The sequence below is a fragment of the Lycorma delicatula genome, chromosome 3 (genome assembly GCF_047948215.1).
Source record: "Lycorma delicatula isolate Av1 chromosome 3, ASM4794821v1, whole genome shotgun sequence".
Taxonomy (NCBI): domain Eukaryota; kingdom Metazoa; phylum Arthropoda; class Insecta; order Hemiptera; family Fulgoridae; genus Lycorma; species Lycorma delicatula.
Genome location: NC_134457.1, coordinates 220,037,232 through 220,050,092, shown reverse-complemented (window position 1 = coordinate 220,050,092; position 12,861 = coordinate 220,037,232). Strand labels below are relative to the sequence as shown.

Sequence of the window (12,861 nt, the reverse complement as noted above, 5' to 3'; positions counted from 1 at the left end):
AACCAATTTCTTTCGATTTTTCACTTCAGATTTTATAAAGAAAAGAAAAACCATCGCGTTTACTCTTTTATTTGGATCTAGAGTCTGGCTGAATTTTACCAAACTGGCAAGAATTAAGGCAAAACATTTTACCTTACCAGACAAGACTTATTTAATTTTATCTGGCCAGCCAACTATTTGAATTTAAGCATATCTAAATTTTAATTGAAGAAACATATTTTCTTCTTGAGGTTTTTTTGTAATTTCAAGTAATCCTCATTACAGCTTTATATATATTTTTTTAAAATTATAAATAATCTAAAGCAGTATAATTTGATAAAGGGGAGATCGACTAGGAAACAAAATGTTTTACTAAGAAATTTGATTTTTTCCTCGATATACTTTCAATACTGCATAATTTTTATAGTAAAAACGTAATTTGACAAAGGGGTTCAAATCTGACTCAAATTTTATTACTCGATATTTAAAAATATTTCGCGATTGTACTCTAAATATCAATGGCGTATTTGAAATAAAAATCAGTCAAGAGGAAATCTGGGGAAGTTATGTAGCCGTAAACTAGTTTTGATTTTACTCAAAAAAAAAAAAAATACAAAAATATATAAATAAAATATAATTTTTTATAGAAATAGAATAAAATAAATGGACTGTGAATTTTTTATTCTGTAGTCTTCAATTAGCCATTATTTCTAATTCCGATGCACGGCTTACACACACAACTTAATTTAAAATATTTATTATTTTATTTAAATATATTTATTCGTTTACTTAATTCAATGATTCTAACTAAAGCGCGCGCGCATACCGTATTTAATTCGCATACCGTCATGTGTGACGGGACTAGCGACAACAGTCGGCATTAACTAATGTAATTTCACAAGTTACACAGAACAAATTTCGCTTACACCGTCGGCAGATTGTTGCAGCTGTGAGGCTTAACGCACCGCACCGTCCAGTCCGAATTATTTTTTTACACTTTAAATATTATTCATTTATTTAATTTTACCGCTCACCTGTGACGTCACAATATACTCGTATAACAGTAGTTTAGAGCATTTTTTGGGGTGGAGATGCGATTTCGCAAATATTTTTATTTTTAAGAAATATACGTCTTTAATTAGGTGAAATCTCGAGATACTGAGGGTGCCCTTGTCCTACAGCCTCGCCCCCTTGAGTTTTTAAGTTGAAAATTTAACGCATCAATGCCCCGTATATAGAAGTAATCTGACCGTGTTTGGTCAAAATAGGTCCGGTTGATCTGGTGATATAAGACGATTTAGAGGCTAACACCGAACTCGCACACTCGTACATACGAACATTAACATTCGGAAAATTTCCATCCGGTTTTTTGGGTTCCGTAGAGGCGAAAACCGCGTATGCCCAAATTGGACAGATTACGGATACTTTTTCCTTCTAGAGCTACAGCTGTACTATAGCGTTATTTAGACAGGAAAATAAAAGAACCGCTCCACATTTTTCTGGATGGATCAAGGGAAATCATGATAAATACATAACCGTGATAAATTCATGAAAATGAGTGTCACAAAATATTTAATTAAATGAAAAAAATAAAATAAAATCAGTTAAAAATTGTATTAATACTAAAAAAAACACAACCACAGGCGATTTAGAACAATTAACAACTCGGCATCGAATTGAATTTACTATACATAACCTATCGGAAAAATGTTCCGTTGAATCGCTTAAAACTTTACTTTAAATTTACTGTAGAGATATCCTTCGTAAGTTAGATCCACGTGTGGATGTCTGTTGCGTATGGAAAAATTATGCAAACCATAGAAATATGATTTTACTCTCAAATAAATATACATACAGAGTTTTTATATAAGAACTGTTTGATTTCAAGTACGATTTAAACGGCATTATATTTAAGGCAGTATAACTTACTTACTGTACATTAGTGTCTATCCTTAACGGGTAGATTTTGAAGTTTTTCTTGGTGTACTTCGATATATGTACCGTTCGTTGCCCTGCAAATGTCCAGACGGTAATCCGGCTCTTCCCACGTACTCGTCAGGATGTCGAGTGTCATGTATGCTACTGTCGCACTGCAACAACCCTCTCCTGTAGATGGTTGATGTCGCGGATTTTCTCCGAATAATGATTTTTATATGCCTCCCAAAAAGAAATCTAATGGGGTTTAGGTTCCTTGGTGGCCTTGCGATCAGCCCTCCTCTTCCATTCCGCTTGTTTTGAAACCGATGTATAATGCAGCACGGACACGGTTGCTGTAACACGGCGGAGCGCCATCTAGCCGATAGAAAATTATGTATTTGAGCTAAATTTCAACTTTTAGTGGTTAATGGGGGTCACATTAATTCGGCATTAAGCAGGCAATGAAAAAAAACTACAAAAAATAAAATTATAAATAAATATTTATTTTCATTATTTTAGGTAAGAATAAGGATATCAAAGATTAAATTCCACGGAAAACTAAACGAACTGTTCCGGCATTTGCCCTATTGTATCGAGGGAAGCCGTGGCAAAACCTTGATAAGAACAGCCTAACAATATTTATGTCTACGATACATTTCACATTACAGGCTTATAACATAGTAAAAAAAAAAATTATACATTACGATAATATTACAATTTTAATTATAATAAATCTTTATGATTTATAAATTTCGTCCACATCTGGTGATATCCATCCTTTTTCCCTGCAAAAAGAAATAAAAATTATATAATAATAATCTACAATCTCTTATCAATAAAATGTATCGAAAGGTTTTCACCTGTTACACCCGTCTTCAGGAGAATATAGAAAGAATGGAGTAAAAAAAAACACATTATGTGTTACGGTGGTTCATTAATAGCACGAGTATATTACTTCAATTCTAACGATCGATTATGAATACATTTTTGATAAAATATTAAAAAAGTCTTATATAATATAAGGAAAATTACAATGAATGTAATCGATATGTGGATTAACAGAATAAAAGTTCTTTGAACAATGAACTCAAACATAGAAATTTACAATTATGTAATCTATTCTGATCGGTTCCAGATAAAAATCTAAACAGTATTTTGATCCTGTGTACTGATATTTGTCATATATATATATATATATATATATATATATATATATATATATATATATATATGTATGTATTTCTGGGTTTTGCAACAAAAAAAAAAACACATCAGTTATTTTCCAGTTATAAATAAATCAAAAACTTATTGTGCTTTAATGAGCAAATATCGTTTACTATGCTTAATTTACAAAATGTATGAACAGAATATTGCCTTTCATACGAGTGATGTAAACAAACAAATCGTTTTCAACTCTAGATGAGGGAGATTAAAATTTAATGAATCAATTTTTATTTTTTAACTAATTTTTCTTCTGCTACCTCTTTAGGCTACCTAATGATGGCATAGAGACCTGCAGTCTGGTCTTTGGAACTGTTGCTAATTGTAATCTTAGTTAGCAGTCAATTTACTGTTAAAGCTAAATATTTAAAACTTATATTTAGGTATAAAATAGATAATAGCGTAGATAGGGCTATTAGTCCCTTAGTCAAATGTACGTAGAGACTACTCTCGCATCGATTTAAAATACCAAATTTGGCCTTATAATTGGTAAAATAAAATAAAGTTAAACGAAGTCAGGGACGGACTCCCCTTTTATGACTAGACTAATTTACTGTAACAACTCTTCTTTTAGCTGCGCGATTACAATTGCGGTCGATGTCTATACACCGTTATGGTCACAAGCAAGAATTTAGCCATCGAAAGTATCTACCTTCACAAAAAATAGACTTGTTGGCTGTAGTTGAATGAATCGACAGATTCTTGTACATTCAATCCACCTTATGGCTTACACCATAAGGGCTCACCGTTAATGACAGATCATTTTTCCTCTTGGCATTGAAGTTTCAAGATGTTACTTTAGCATCCAAGAAAGTTTATTTAAATGAGTTAATTAAATCTTGTATTCTGATGAGTAAATAATAATAATATATTATATACTTTATATACATCGCATCTCTTTTCCATTAGATTCCAAAATGTGTGTTATAGTTATGATACCGAAGAAAGCAGGAGCAGATAAACGTGAAGAATACAGTAAAATTAGCTTAACTAGTCATGCATCAAAAATCTTAACTAGAATTCTGTGCATAAGAATTGAAAGTTGGAAGCAGTGTTAGCAGAAAACCAGTTTGGTTTCAGGAAAAGTATAGGGACAAGGGAAGCAATTTTAGCATTCAGATTAACAGTAGAAGGAAGATTAAAGAAAAACAAACCTGCATACGTGGCATTTATAGACTTGGAAAACGCATTTGATAACGTAAACTGGAATAAAATGTTCTGCATTTTAAAAAATTTAGGTTTCAATTACAGAGATAGAAGAAAAATTGCTAACATTTATAGGAACCAAACAACAACAGTAATAATTGAAGAACATAAGAAAGAAGCTGTAATAAAAAAGGGAGTTCGACAAGGATGTTCCCTATTCCTGTTACTTTTTAATCTTTACATAGAACTAGCAGTAAATAATATTAAAGAACAATTTAGATCCGGAGTAACAGTACAAGGTGAAAACATAAAGATGCTACGATTTGTTGATGACATGGAAATTATGGCCGAGAGTAAAAAAGATTTAGAAGAAACAATGAACGATTTGGAAGAAGTTTTACACAAGAACTAGCACATGAACATAACAAGAGCAAAACAAAAGTAATGAAATGTAGTAGAAATATTGTAGATCGACCACTGAATATGGAAGAGAAAAGATTATGGACGTAGAAGAATTTTGTTATCTGGGAAGTAGAATTACTAAAGATGGGCAAAGCAGGAGCGATATAAAATGCCGAATAGCACAGATGAAATGAGCCTCTATTCAGAAATATAATTTGTTTACATCAAAAATTAATTTCAACGTCAGGAAAAGATTTTTGAAAGTATATGTTTGGAGCATAGCTTTATATGGAAGTGAAACTTGGACAATCGGAGTACCTGAAAAGAAAAGATTAGAAGATTTTGAAATGTTGTGCTATAGAAGAATGTTAAAAATCAGATTTTTCTGGCGAGTGTGAAGCAGGCGTCTTTGTTTTTGATTTTCTTGTTTAGTTTTATCTTAATGTGTGGTGTCTTCTGGTGTAAGACAGTTTCCTTAAGATCCTCTCTTATTCCTCCAATCCACCTGCATCCTGTTATGGTGTTTTTCTAGTAGAGATTGTACTATACTAGCTGTCTCAGAAGACTTGAATCTTCTGATTCAAGAAGATTACTACAGTTAAATTTTGGAGTAATAAATTGTAAAGTAATGATACATAAAAAAATTAGCAAAATTTCTCATAACTTTTCATTTGTTAAAAATAAATATTTTGTTAATAGTCTATTAATTATGATTCTGGCCATTTAAAAATATTCTGCTGTTGCTTGCTGTAAGGTATTTCTATGCAATTTATTCAACTTCCACAATAAAAATATATAAATGACATTGAGTATTTATCGTTTTCCATAATTTATTTTAGTGTTCTATTATAATGTTAGTTAATAATAATATACTGAATGTTCAAAAATTTGAACGTATTGAGAATTCAAATTATCTATGTCCTGATTTGTTTGATTTATTAACTGTACATAATTTTTTGTTTTTAATTAAACATTAATGTCTTTTTTCTTTTTCCTTTTTTGAAAGTATTATGTATTATTTTTAAATTTATCTATTAGGTTAAATCGATTACATTTATTATCAAATTATTGAATTTGTAACAAAATTATTGAAAATAATGAATGGTATAATAAAAAATAATGTTAATTCCTGAATTTAAAAATTATAAAATTCATTTACAAACATAAAAAATACCTAATTATTAGTCAGAAGTGATCCATTAGTGAAAAAAAAACCTTTTGGCATGCCGAAAGGTGGAGGTAGATTTCACCGGTGCTAAGTAAGGGATAAAAAAGATTTCTACCTTAAAGTTAAGAAAAACTTTAAATTTACTCAATACAACAATGGTTGCATGTGAAATAAAGTTTCACACGTTTAGCCTACAACAAGCCCCATCTTCTTACAATTTCAGCAATGTTTCAGTCATCCCTTGCTGTAAGGGTTGGTCATATCAAACATTGTTTCAGACAAAGGTTTTAAGGTCATGTTTAGAGGACTAACGACCACTTTAAACATATTTGATACTGTGCCTATTGAGGAAGGTATGATTTTTTGTCTTCAAAACTTTATTTTTTCCACCCCTTGGACTGATAGTTGGTGATATCAAAAATTTTACTTAGATAAGTCTTAGGCCCTTATCCAAAGAATAGTAGGAACTTTAAAGAAATTTGATATTTTACTTACGAAAGTTATAGGGATATTTTGATTTTTGAAAAAATCTCCCCCATGGTCTGATTTTGCCCATTAATGAATTCAACTGAGATTTTGGGTTGTTATATTTTATGTATAATTTGAAAGTGATTGGCGAAAAATTATGGCAGTTATCGTGTCCACAAGAAAGTGAAATATATACAGATATATATATATATATCAAAAGATTATATTTAAATAATCTTTTGAGCTGATGGTGGTTTTGGGGTCCTGGGGGACGTGAAACTCAAAGATATGTCAAAATTTTCTAGAAGGCAAATCATGGTACCCATTACAATAGATAACTTTCGTATGAAATTTAATTCATTACTTTCTTTTTTTCCTGTTCAGCCTCTGGTAACTACTGTTTAGATAATTCTTCAGAGGATGAATGAGGATGATATGTATGAGTGTAAATGAAGTGTAGTCTTGTACATTCTCAGTTCGACCATTCCTGAGATGGTGTGGTTAATTGAAACCCAACCACCAAAGAACACAGGTATCCACGATCTAGTATTCAAACCCGTGTAAAAATAACTGGCTTTACTAGGACTTGAACGCTGTAACTCTCGACTTTCCAAATCAGCTGATTTGGGAAGACGCGTTAACCACTAGACCAACCCAATGGGTAGATATAAGAACCTATTTTAGTGTTAATGAAAGAGTCACCTAACAGGAGTTTATCGGATTTACATGGTAATGAAACGATAAATCTACCTTGATTGTTTCTAGTGGTATTAAGTTTGAAGCGTGTTTCACATGTAAGAAGATTCATTAACTGAAACATCAGAATCAGTTGCATGAAGTTTCCAAAAGTTTTCAAATATAGTTCAATGATCTAAGGTATTATTGCTTGTAAAAAGGAATGTAACAGTATTCTTATGTTTAAAGTTAGATCTAGAATAGTAACTAACATTATATAGTTTATAAATCTTGCTAACCTTGGAAGTAGGATGTTTTCGATAAGATTTAAATGCATTGTTGTACTTTAACATTTGCATTTCCAATACTGAATTCCATAATTTGGCAGTATTATAATCTACCTTTGTTGTTAGAAATTGAATTACAATAAATTCAAATATGTTAACTGGAAGTTGTATTCCTTCAAGCGAGTTGACAAATGAAGAAATGTCATTAATGAATTTAGATAGAAGATCTAACGATTCTTTTCACAGAAATTAATTTTAAAATGCAATCTACATTAAAATATTCAATCATAAATTTATTATCAAGTTGTATTATCAATAAATCTAATGCGATTTTATAATTTTCATCAATTATTGGAAGATTTTTAATAATGGCTAAGGCTTCATCTCTAATTGTTGAATGTCAATAATGTAATTTTTGAATATTTGTTAAATCTTGTGGATTAAATCATTAAATATATTAAAAAAGTGAGGCCATTCAAGAATTTCACCTTTAAACGATGGTAAATTACGGTAAGTTGCAATTGTAATTGTTTAATAGTTGTGCCTACAGAATGTTTTTGATTATTTACTTTATGCTGACTATTTATCTGCGAATAATCCAATTCTTGTAATACAGTCCTTAATTGATTTTCTTTAACATAATTTTGTTCTTTATCCATAATGATTACAATAACGAATATGGCCAAAAAACAAAGTAAAACTAAATTACACAAATATTATATAGATATTAGTGTTAATGTAAATTACGAATCCAGTTTCAATGTAGTGAAGAAAGCACCAAAATAATATTTTTGTTCATTCATAATTTAATTATTATTGAAGATCAGATGGAAATTGAATTTTCCAAGCTGCAATTTATATATATATATATATATGTATATAAAACAATATTAGAACTTCACATATAGCAGATATTTCACCTAATTATTTAATTATCTGGTCTTATCCATTTTTTGGTCTGCCAGGCTGGATCATTTAATCGGAGCCCAATTTTATTTAGATCTTATTTTATCTTGTTAATTTATTCAAGATACAAGATATCCTATTATTCAGGAGACTAAGCTAGAATATACTCTCACCGGTTATCTTCCTATTATTTAAACATAAAAATACTGTTACATCCCCTTTTACAAGCAACAATAACTTAGATCATTGAACTATATTTGAAAATTTTTGGAAACTTCATGCAACTGATTCTGATGTTTCAGTTAATGAAAGTTCTACATGTGAAACACACTTCTAATTTCATACCACTAGGAACAATCAAGGCAGATTTATTGTTTCACTACCACATAAATCTGATAAAATCCAGCCCGGAGGACGAAAAATAATGTACAACAATTCCAGCCATAGAGTAATTTGTTGGTTGTGTAAACTGTATATATTAAGTAATTGTCAGATAACCAAGTATTGGTAAGCACTTCCTTTATTTATTTTAAACTTACATTGAATTAATCATTACACTGTGTTTCAATAGTTTCATGCTTTTAATTAAGTTCACATTTTTAAATATATATTAAATATGCTGTCTAACTAGAACAGATATAGAATTTAGTAATGTTATCTGTTCAACATTTTAAAGGAAAGGTGAAAATTCAGACATTAATAGTTCTAACAAAAATTAGATGAGCTGGTTCATTAACAAATAAGAAGAGAAAAAAATGACAGATGTTTACATTCAGCAAAACGGCAAAGAAAACAGATGAATCTGAACAATACTGAGCATTATTACCATCAAAGAAAGTAATTCTTATTAGTACTACCTACACTGCAGATGGTTTACAATTATCACAATCATAAGAAAGAATGCAACAAATTAATGAGCTCTTTCATTCAGGAATCTATGTATTACACACAGTTTCCAGTCTGTGTGGAATGTACAGTAATTAAGACTATACCAGACTCTTAACAGTTTTACAAAATTAAAAATAAAAGTTATCGTAATATTTTTCCCCCTAAAATGATCAACAATTTTGTAGAAAAAATTAAACTAGCAAGTTACAAATTAAAGATTTCAAGTATGTAAAATGAATTACTGGTAAAATGTGTACTATTTTTATGAGTAATTCCAGCATAAAAGTTTCTTTATAGTTTGATAATGATTTTTTTTCTTTATAAATTGTTTTATGAATTAAAAAATTATATTTTTATGAATCAAAGAAAAAAATTAACGAAAAGGGCAAAAAGAGGTTTGATATTTGTTGCAACAGTAACAGAATAACAAAAATGTATCGCTGTCTCTCTACTTTGAACTATTGTGTTGGGTTACATGAAAGCAGTCTGGTTTGATGAAGGTGGATTTGTTCTTTTTTTAGTAGTATCTTTGTAAATAAAAAAATAAATTAAAATATATAAAAAATAATAGTTTCTGTATTCTATTGTACAGTTTAATTAAAAAGTTGTAATGGCATGAATCTGACATTATTTTTGAATAAATTATTTTTCTAGGTTAGATGTACAATATTATTTTATAAACTAAAAATATGGCGCCGTAATTGAAATCAGTAAAACTACAAATTAATTTAATTTAATTTATCACCCCATCGATGGCACAGGCGAACTTGTCTGTTCGCCTGTCAAAGATCTGAGATTCGATTCTCGGCTTCGGTCCAGAAAGTGTGTAACCAATAGGCCCCTGACTGATTACTTGGGACTAGATTTTAAATTATCTAAAATAATTGTTTTTAACACATTAACCATATTTTGCTTACCCCACGAATACAGTACGTTTAGATTGTACAATAATTTTATTTCCTTGGTTAATTATGTATTGCCCATTTAACCTAAAATTTACAACCATGCATGTAACTTGTTTCATATCTGTATATGTTTGGGATACCATTTCGCCGGTATTATAAATAGAAAACAATGTTAGAAATGTTTGGATATGATATTAAGAAATAGTTATGTATTTTGTAAAAATAGGACAGTGCACATTGTATTCTAAAATGCATTACGTAAGTATGGATACACCAGGAAAAGCAATAATTTTAAATTCTATTAAAATAATAATATAAAAAAACTTACCCCAATCAATGAGGGTCGCTATCTAAAATGAACAATGCATAAGAAATAGTAATAGTTAATAATATATCAAGTGTGATCACAGACGCAAAGATCCAAATTGAACAGCGTATCGCAGGCCATCAATAACCACTTTATAATCAACCCGAGTCTGACCGCTGGGTTTCATATTCTGTCTACGTAATTCACTGTCGTTCCCCACCCTGCAACTTCTGTCGCGTTAAGAGAAACAAATCTCTTTAACCGCCAGAGCAAAATAAATTATGAAAATTTATTTCCTGCACCGCACTGTTTCACCTCTGATAATAACAACCGACCGTTCTCAAAGTTCTCCGATAAAGTTCTCTTATATTTGTCATCGCTTTTAAGTCGATATACAAATATCATTAATAGTACAACCAACCGTATTGTCCATTGGAGAATTTAACACGATTTTAAATATTTTAGGAAATTTTTTTTATACCTATATATATATATATATATATATATATATATATATATATATAAAATAGTAAAATTATACTATATTGATTCGTTATTAAATTTAAAAAAATAAATAATAAAAATGTTATCATAATATTAAAAATGAGTTTTTTTATTCATCTTCCTTACAGCTTGGAAGAATTTTTCTATCTAAACGTATTGAATAAGGCAAACTCAACAAAGGGATTTATCTGATGCCAAACTTGGCGGTTAACGTAAAGCGTAAATTTGCATGTTTTATTTTTGACTTATTTAATTGTTTCATAAGATGACATACTCAATCTTGCTATTGCGTAAGGATTGTAAAAAAGCGGTATGCTGTCTTAACCTTGAACTTTCGTAGACGGTTGGAGTGGGGAAGGGTTACATAACAACTGTGTATAACAAAACGCTGGCCAGACAGGGCGGCAAGGAACCTTTATCGTCTTCATCACTCACTCATTACTAAAACAAATATTCATTATCTATTTATCTCAAACTATTTATTAATTTGATTTGACAACATATTAATATACAGTTATTTTTTCCTTTAATTTTGACATGAATTTTTAGGGTGTAAAAACATTGATCCAGACTGGAGGATTCGAAGCCAGAACCCTTCTGCAACATACTTTTATTTTCAAACGGTTTTTTAAACACACAAATCAGTACTATAATTTATTTATTAATCAGTCGTATTGTTAGCGTTTTAAAATTTAACGGTTGTATTAGTTAAAATGGAATATTTAAATAGGCACTAATTTAGTAAATGCAATGACAGGTAGTTTATTTAATAAATAAGTTTTAAATAAATAAGGAAAGAAAAAAATACGGTTTTCGGGAGTAATATCGCACTCAATAGTCTCAAATGGAAGGGTTAATAAAATCTTGTTGTATGTGTGTGTGTCTGCGCGCGCGCATGTTTATGTGAGATTTTATTTAAGGTAGCTTTAGGTACATTACATTATACTGAAGTATGTTGCTCTTCAGTAATTTTAAAATTTCTACGAAAGAATTTCTGTTAAAAAGATTATTTAATTTATTTGTATTTTAACTAAAATAATGATTAAATATTTCCATCAAAATAAGTACCGTGTACTTCGAAAATAATATTTGTGGTGTAGTCGATTATCCGGTTCTTCATTCGTAATTTATTTTCAAATGTAATTATATGCATATGTTAATATTTTTATTTCAAGTATTTTATAAAAATAATTATTTTTCAAATGTCATTACTTGATAGAATCATGGTAAATAGTACGTATTTTGTGAAATACTTATTATTGCTAAATAAATTAAAAAAATATAAATATTTTAACTAGATAAATAAATGAAAAACACATAGTCGATAACTTTTGCAATGGAACATACAGTAGATGACTCCTTTCTTTTTCTGTTTAGCCTCCGGGAATTACCGTTCAGGTATTATTTCAGAGGATGAATGAGGACGATATGTATGAGTGTAATTGAGGTGTAGTCTTGTACAGTTTCAGTTCGACCATTCCTGAGATGCGTGGTTAATTAAAACCCAACCACCAAAGAATACCGTACTTAGGGATGGGAATATTCCCACCCCTAAGTTGGATCAACTGACAAATTTGTACCAAATTTTTAGATCCTATGATGCCTCTACAAAAATTAAAAATTTTTGAACGGCGATACGTACCCCACTCCTTTAAATAAATTCAAAATTTTATGTTATCAAATTCCTCATATTCTTATATGTAGACATACCGCAATATTTGAGCTAAATTTCAACTTTTAATGGTTAATGGGGACACAATAATTCAGCATTAAGCAGGTAATGAAAAAATTACAAGAAATAAAATTATAAATAAATAATATTTATTTTTATTATTTTAAGTGTGAATAAGTATATCAAAGATTAAATTCCACGGAAAACTAAATGAACTGTTCTGGCATTTGCCCTATTGTATCAAGGGAAACTGTGGCAAAACCTTGCTAAGAACAGCCTAACAATATTTATGTCTATGGTATATTATCAGATTACAGGCATATAAAATAGTAAAAACAACTTATACATTATGATAATATTACAATTTTAATTATAATAAATCTTTACGATTTATAAATTTCTTCCACATCTGATAT

The 12,861-nt window shown here is 29.6% G+C and overlaps 1 long non-coding RNA gene across 1 annotated transcript; it reads right to left on the bottom strand.

The window, feature by feature from the left end:
- Positions 1–2,378: 2,378 nt before the first annotated feature.
- Positions 2,379–10,607, bottom strand: LOC142321093 (uncharacterized). The gene is made up of 2 exons (XR_012755576.1): positions 10,291–10,607; positions 2,379–2,681 (listed from the first exon to the last, which is right to left on the bottom strand). It is a non-coding gene; the product is annotated as an uncharacterized LOC142321093 (long non-coding RNA).
- Positions 10,608–12,861: the final 2,254 nt, after the last annotated feature.